The sequence below is a fragment of the Alosa sapidissima genome, chromosome 11, assembly GCF_018492685.1.
Source record: "Alosa sapidissima isolate fAloSap1 chromosome 11, fAloSap1.pri, whole genome shotgun sequence".
Classification (NCBI taxonomy): Eukaryota; Metazoa; Chordata; class Actinopteri; order Clupeiformes; family Clupeidae; genus Alosa; species Alosa sapidissima.
Genome location: NC_055967.1, coordinates 27,085,938 through 27,094,079, shown reverse-complemented (window position 1 = coordinate 27,094,079; position 8,142 = coordinate 27,085,938).

Here is an 8,142-nt window from a genome sequence, read left to right as displayed (position 1 = left end):
GCGATTATGTAAGCGAGAGAGAAAGAGAGGTATGCTGCATATGGTTAATAGATTTCATATGTGCCATTCTCTGAGTAACAATGTTGCTTGTAACCACCTAATCTATTTCTCTTTATCTATTTATCTCCTTCAAATAAGTAGCTTACTAGAATCTATGATGCAGACCCACCCATGAATAGTTCCTATTCCCATATGGTGAAGGAAGTAGGTACCAGTGTTTAGAAAGAGGAATGATTAGAACACCAAATGAGGTGGTTGTACCCTTGGCTGAACTCTTATATTGGTGTGGTTGTATTCTTGGCAACCAAAAGAATTGCACTTTTTCAGATGTGTACATTCACGACAGTAATAAAGTATATTGAACCCTCTCTATAATAAGATAAGGAACACCATTGCACACGCAGGGTAAACATTTCAATTTCACCATCCTCTGTTCCATATAGGATAGTACAGTATGTGTTGCAATACCCTAATCTGTTTCTGTTTCTCAAAATAGGAATCTCTTTTCATTTGGGGTTTCCTTACGGCGGTTTTCATCAGTATCATCAGAGTGAGTGATGGGTTAACGGCACATGATTATCCTCTGTTGCACTTCAAAGTTTCGGCTATCAGTCAACCTTGACATCTTTCAATTGGTTTGTAAGCATGTCTGAGAGCTGAGTTTGAGTCAAATTGAAAGCGATCGTAAATAGTGGCCATGGAAAAGTCTTCATGCACGGCACGTCACCACAGCCGTCCATGTGTGCGCCTGCCTTCCTGATAAGACCGGTCTCAAATTATACTGCACTGCAGACCGGGACTGGACTCTGCCACAGATTGGCCCCAGATGAGGAGCTGTTCTCGGTCCATGCAGTCCACTCCTATATGGGTGAGTTCTGATTGGAAACAACGCAGGGTAACATTGTCTGACCTGGCAATGCAATCACAGCAATTTGGGAAAACTTTCAAAGGCTTTTTTCCTTCATTTGTAAACTGGAAAGAGTTGATCTCAGCTTGGTAGGCAATTGTTCACATTGTAGTTGCTTGATTCTCATGTAGTTGCTTGATTCCAATGTAGTTGCTTGAGTCTGTGTCTTTGGGAAGACCTTGGACCTCAATTCTTTTTGATCCTGTGGCTTTAGATTCCACTGGCATAGCCGCCGATATTGATGATGTTGACAGGGACCAAAGTCATGATAATCAGTGCCAAGTCAATCCCAGAGCTGGGATGTGCTGGGTCATTACCCACTCTGGCACACTGGCTAACGTAAAAGAGGGGGGAGCCAATGGGCAAAGCTTAAGCTTATGCCCCCTGGTGTTTAAATGGCATAATGACAAATATGGGGAAAGGAAATAAAGACAGGAGAATGACAAGGAACTGCTAAAGCAGCATGGCAATTACAGTGTATGAAAATGACTAGTTATTAGTAATTGCAACTCTCACAGTGAACACCCTTTCCTCACAGACCAAATTGTAGCTCTTACTTAAAAATGCAGTGCATTAAAGATGCAATTACAGCTAATTGCCCTCAGTTAGCGTATCTGTAATAAGCCACCCAGTAAACTCCCTCCAGACATCAGCATCTCAAACACAAATATCAGCCAATTGTGAAGTGACTCAGGCCACAACGTGACTGGAAAGAGGACTAACAAATCAGCCAAAATTACTTCAGCAGCCGCCTGATCAAAGAGCCAACGGCTGATTGCCCACATCAGGGAGCGCTCTGTTCCACACTCAGCTGTTGTCCAACAATGTAGGTATGGATGAAGGGAAGACTTGAAGAAGAAATTCCTGTGATTATTCACAAAGATCTCTGTTTCTCAAGGTCACAGAGTTCTGTCGATACGAAAAAAAACAATGTTCATGGCCCCAGAGTGTAGCACTGTTGCCGCATGGCTACTCTAGCTGTTGGTTGCGGCAACTCGATCGGTAGAACCAATTTTTTGTACTTTTTTTTCATACCAACATTACTCGTGACCCCGAGAAACAGATCAATGTGAAAAAACAGCCAAATTCTCCTTTAAAGGTTGTATCAGCGATAGCGGGGATACGTCACTTCTGCTGATGTTCAAACAAAACAGATCTAGCTCGCTAGTCCCTCCCCTCCCTCCTGTGTAATTAAAACTCTCCTAAACACATATCTTGTCGGTTATTGATTGAAACACTTTATTTTGCCTTTGAGTGGATTGCCAACCCTTGTTGGTAGCAATTGTTGGTAGCAATTGTTTTTGTGTACAGATCTCTACAGAGACGGCCTGCTTATGGGGCAGACAGCTAGCGGATCGTTAGGAAAGATTCGATGAATGTGATCATTTATGTTTGGGCCTTTTTTGGGGCCTGAAATCGCTAATACAACCTTTAAAGCCTCCACACACATAAGTTCAGCGACACTTTCTGTCACTTGTCATGCACATGTTTATGCAATTCAGAGCCGCACAGTAACGGAGTACATTTTGAGGGATCTGTACTTTACTCGAGTATCATTTTTGGGGAGTACTCATGACTACTCAAGTACATTTGAGAGGCAAATATTGTACTCTTTACTCCACTACATTTCTATCCATAACCGTGAGTACCCGTTACTTCTACAAAAAAAGGAAAAAAGAAAAATCTCAGAAACCCTCAATTTGTTGTTTCCCTCTCAAACGTGATTGGATTGTGCAGGCGCCACTGATTGGGACAGCCTATCAGCAATCACCTTCAGTTTTCCGCCAAAGTCAACTCCATGGTCAGATTTAGATAAGAGACGAAACCACGGACGAAACAATGGAGGACTTTGTGCAATGGTGCAAACTCAATCATCTTCAACTTAACACTTCAAAGACCAAGGAGATGGTGGTGGATTTCCGCAGGTCTAAGCCCACTCTGCTACCAGTCCACATTGATGGGGTCAATGTGGAGGTGGTTAGCACCTACAAGTATCTGGGTCTCCACCTGGACAATAAACTGGACTGGTCAGCCAACACTGACGCACTCTACAAGAAAGGGCAGAGCAGGCTGTACTTCCTGAGGAGGCTGCGGTCCTTCAATGTGTGCAGTAAGCTCCTCAGGATGTTCTACCAGTCTGTTGTTGCCAGCGTCCTCTTCTATGCAGTAGTATGCTGGGGAGGAAGCACAAGGAAGAAGGATGTGGGGCGAATTGACAGGCTGGTAAGGAAAGCTGGCTCTGTAGTTGGAGCTGAACTGGAGTGCATCACTTCACTATCTGACAAAAGGACCCTGAACAAACTGATCAACATCTTGGACAATGAGTGTCACCCACTCCACAGCACTATTGTTAAGCAGAAGAGCCTGATCAGCTGGAGACTTCGCTCACTGCCTTGCACAACTGACAGACTGAGAAAGTAATTTGTCCCCAGGGCCATTGAACTGTTCAATGTCTCACTTAAGGGAAGAGGAGAGATAGACTTCTCTGCATAGTCTCTCTGCCTCTTCACCCCCTCCATGTTTGGTACTGTCTGTCCACTAGCCACTTGTACCACTGTCTTTATGCCTCACTGTTTGCGTGCTATATAAGCACATCAGCACATATGCATAACCCCCCCCCCCCCTCCATGCCACAGCCGAACACACTTATACATTTTCTTAAATAGTTAAATATATAGATATACAGACTTTACTTTACTTTATTTCTGCATTGTTGCACTGTTGACTTACTCATTTGCACTATCACCATGACCGCTATCACCATTGCACTACCACCATGACACTCATTCACACAGAGCACCTTAGAGCACCTTACCATACCTTACTATGCACAGAGAATCACAGGCTCAGTCCCTTCCTCAGTCATTGCAAGCGCCTCTGATTTATTAATCACCACTATGTGGATACTGTTTTTAGAATTGATTTAGATTAAGTGTTAGTATAATTTGTATTTAGTATATTTTTATATATTGTATTAAGTGTTAGTATAATTTGTATTTTAGTATATTTAGCATATTCTTTATCTTCTACTGTCCTTACTGCTTAGTTGTGTTTTTATATTATATACTTTAATTACTCTTTCTGCTGTTAAAGAACGTGTTTGTGTTGTATGTATGCTGCTGCTGAGACCTTGAATTTCCCCTGGGGATCAATAAAGTATCTATCTATCTATCTATCTATCTATCTATCTCTATCAATGGATGAAGACGCAGCAGGTCCATCTCGGGAATGTGCCAACCTGTGGCCCCACCTCGCCAGACTATTTCAATTTTCAACAAGTTAATGATAGTTTTCGCTTCAAGTGTTTCAATTACAAAATAGTATTTTGTATTTGAAATACATATTTTAAATACATGTATTAAAAATACTGCCCATCCCTGGCAACATGGTAAAAATATGAAAATTACTTGATTTTACTTTCAATTCCTTTTACATTCTCCAAGGTATTAACATTAACATTTTTCATAACTCCATGTAGGATGTTTCTATACATAAATGTAAGCACTGTGGCAGTAGTAATGCAATATTTAGAAAATGTAGGCTACTCTTGTACTCTTGATACTTTTAAAAACAAGTACTTCAGTACTTTTACTTAAGTAGACATCTGACTGTTGTACTTTTACTTGTACTTGAGTAAAATTTAGCAAAGGGTATCTGTACTTTTACTCAAGTAATGAAGCTGTGTACTCTGTCCGCCTCTGATGCAATTATTGGAGGGCCGCCAACAAAAATAGAACTGAATCATAATCAGTGTGCAGGGTTGTTTTATTAGAAACAATGGAATCTAATCTAATCTAATGTCGAAAGCAGTGTGCGTCACACTCATGTCGGCGTCTGTGTGCGGAGGCCCTTCACCTGCATCCAGGTGGGGATCTCGTGGGCTGTCACTGGCTCCCTTCAGGGCACCAACAGCCTAGTGAGAGTGAAGGCTGAGTGAAGTGGCAGTGAAAGCTCATTAGAGATCTTAGCATGAAGTGGAAGTGTGTCCGTGATTAATATGGTTATTTATAGTGCACCGCTGGAAGGGCCGACACGCATGTGCGCTTCTGCAGCTTTCAGTGTGAAGTGAAAACAGGATGACTCTCAATAGTTCCCTGTACCTTCACCCCATTACTATAGTCTTTCATAAGCAGAAGCCAGAAAAAGAAAAAAATCATGCTTGAACTGGTGTGATTATGGGTTGATGCACTAATGCAGTGGAGTGCTAATGTATGCACTCTAGGTGTATGATTATTAGCTGTCAGCACTGAGATAGGCAGTTGAAGTACAGGCAATGTTTTTCACAGGATGTATCCATCTGGACAGCTCATCAACATCTCCTGCTTTGCATTTCCTTTGTGCAATGAATGTTGCTGCCAATGGTTGCAGCCTTAAGTATCCTTTCAGAAAACGCTATATGAAATACTGTATTTATGCCAGGTTTAGTACCGCATTATATCAGAGCTCCATGGCACTAGTTGTTGAAATGGCTCACCGGGAGATGAGTCAAATGATTTCCAAATACATAATGCCCATATGTCAAACTTAAGAACGAGATGTTATGGGGAAGCTGCAACGATAATAAAGCTAAAGAGGGTAATGGAAAAGTTGTGAATTTTAAAATGATCATATGCGTTTAAAAAAAAAAGAAGCACATTGTCTCCGTTTCACAATAAAAAAATCTCTTGTGTTTTTTTTATACAGCAGAGAAGCTGTTCTCAGATCCAGAGACAGCGAGGCGATGCTGAAGCTCTTATAAAAAACGAATATGCATTCATGGTCACCATGTGACTCGCAGGGCGTCCGTCCCGACTGCCATCATTAATTGATTCCTCTGAGAGCTCCTCCTCGCCTCCTTCGCGCTCAGCCAGGCCTGTCACATTGCACGCTACGGCCAATATGATCACTTCCTTTTCCCGCCCTCACCCTCGCCTACCACCGCCACCGCCACCGCCCCACAGAGGACAGCTGTCTGAAAGGGCCGCTCTTTGTCAGAGTAAATGATGTTTGCCCAGTGTGATCTGTGTGCTGCACAAAGAAAAAGTTGTTCGATATACACTGCTCCTCTCTTTGCACCTCTGGTGTGAGTTGCGGATAATGAGCCGGTCATATCAAAGACGAGCGTTTTAACCTGCGAAGACCAGCAAGTTCAATGGGCTGGATTCAGAGAGGAACATAGAGAGGAGAAGAAGGGAATATGAGGGGGTGGTTAAAATGCTGAGACTGCCCTCTCTCACTCTCTCTCACATGCACACGTATATGCACACACACATACATACATACACACACACACACTCTCTCTCTCTCACACACACACACAGTCACAGCTTGAGCAAAGATATTGAGCTCCTTTTTTGTAATTTCTTTTTTTTTTCCCAGGACAAACAATTATTTACAGAGCCAGGGTTATGTAAGGAAAGAAAATCCCTTTAAATTGCTAAAGCATATTACAAAGCAAAACCAATCTCTCCCTCCGTCTTTCTTTTTCTCCTTTCTTTCCCTCTATACCCAGCCTCCCTTCTCTCTCTTCCTCTGTCCCCCTTTCCATCTCTCCTCCTCCATCCCCCTTTCCATTAATTCCGCTCTCCTTCCTTAGTCATCTGTTCTTTTTCCATTTCCGTCTCTCCCTCCTCCACTTGCCATGCTGGAGTTGGCACCTGTTCTAGGATGCTCCTACTAAGCCCCTGGAGGAGAGATAAAGAGAGAGCGAGAGAGAGAGAGAGAGAGAGAGAGAGAGAGAGAAAGAGAGAGAGAGAGAGAGAGAGAGAGAGAGAGGAAGAGAGGGAGAGGCCACATTCAAGCAGAGGCAATCCTACACACACACACACACACACATACACTCAGACACAAACACACAGACTCACCTGGAAATTTGTTGTGGTGCTGGCTAGTCCCCTGGGGAAGAGGGCAAAATCAGGCTACACTTCTTAAACAGAAGGACACAGAGACACGCAAACATCCTAGATGCTCCCACTGACACCACCTCTCCCCGATATCAGGGATGGATTACTGCACGGGCCTACCAGGGCCCAGGGCCAGGGGGCCCTGAAGCCCAAGCCTTTGCATGGAATCATTGCCTCAATATCAACAAATCAGGATGTAGGCTATGAATCTGATTGAATTTAGTATTGGCTATCCCCAAAATGCACCAGAATACAGGAAATCACATCAAACAAATTAAAAATGTTCTGGGGGAGGACCCCCAAACCCCCCCTTCCACATATGCGACAATTAGTTGGGGGCCCCTAATACATCTTGGCCCAGGGGCCCGAAAGTTCATAATCCGTCCATGCCCGATATGGATACAGGGAATTAGGCTCTGTGTCCCTCAATTACATACACAGACAGTTCAGGTTCAGGCTCTACCACAAAAGATAGAATTTGAATGGAGATGTTTGCTCTTGGGTTGCCATACTGTGTTTCTTGTGTGTGTGTGTGTGTGTGTGGGTGCATACCTCATCTCTGTCAAATATTCTCTCTGAATCATCTCCCTCCTCTGATCATCATTTTTAATTTGCTGTGCAAGTGTGTGAGGTTATGTGTCCAGATGGCTCCTCGTGCTCAGGCACTGTTTTGCAGATGTGTGTGTGTGTGTGTGTGTGTGTGAGAGAGAGAGAGGAATGCAAATGAAGCAGAGGTGCGGAATGTGTGTAACAGAGAGTGTGTGTGAGAGTGTGTGTGTGAGCACACACTGATATTGGGTGTTTACTGATGTTTGTTGTGTTGAGTGGAGCTACAGCGTGTTCTTAAGTATTATGCAAATTGGATTTAAGTGCCATAAACATTTATTTTTTTGTTTTTCAATTAAACTCATGGATGGTATTGTGTCTCAGGGCTCTTTGGATAATTGAAATCAATCTCAAACACCTGCGATAATTAGTTTGCCAGGTGAGCCCAATCAAAGGAAAACTACTTAAGAAGGATGTTCCACATTATTAAGCATGCCACAGTTTTCAAGCAATATGGGAAAGAAAAAGGATCTCTGCTGCTGAAAAGCGTGAAATTGTGCACTACCTTGGACAAGGTATGAAAACATTGGATATTTCCCAAAAACGTATGTGTGGTCATGGTACTGTGAAGAAATGTGTCGCTGATTCAGAGCACAGGCGGGTTCGTGCAGACAAAGGCATAATAAGGAAGGTTTCTGCGAGACAAATTCATAGGATTAAAAGAGCAGCTGCTAAAATGCCATTGCAAAGCAGCACACAGGTATTTGAAGCCGCTGGTGCCTTTGGAGTCCCGCAAACCTCAAGGTG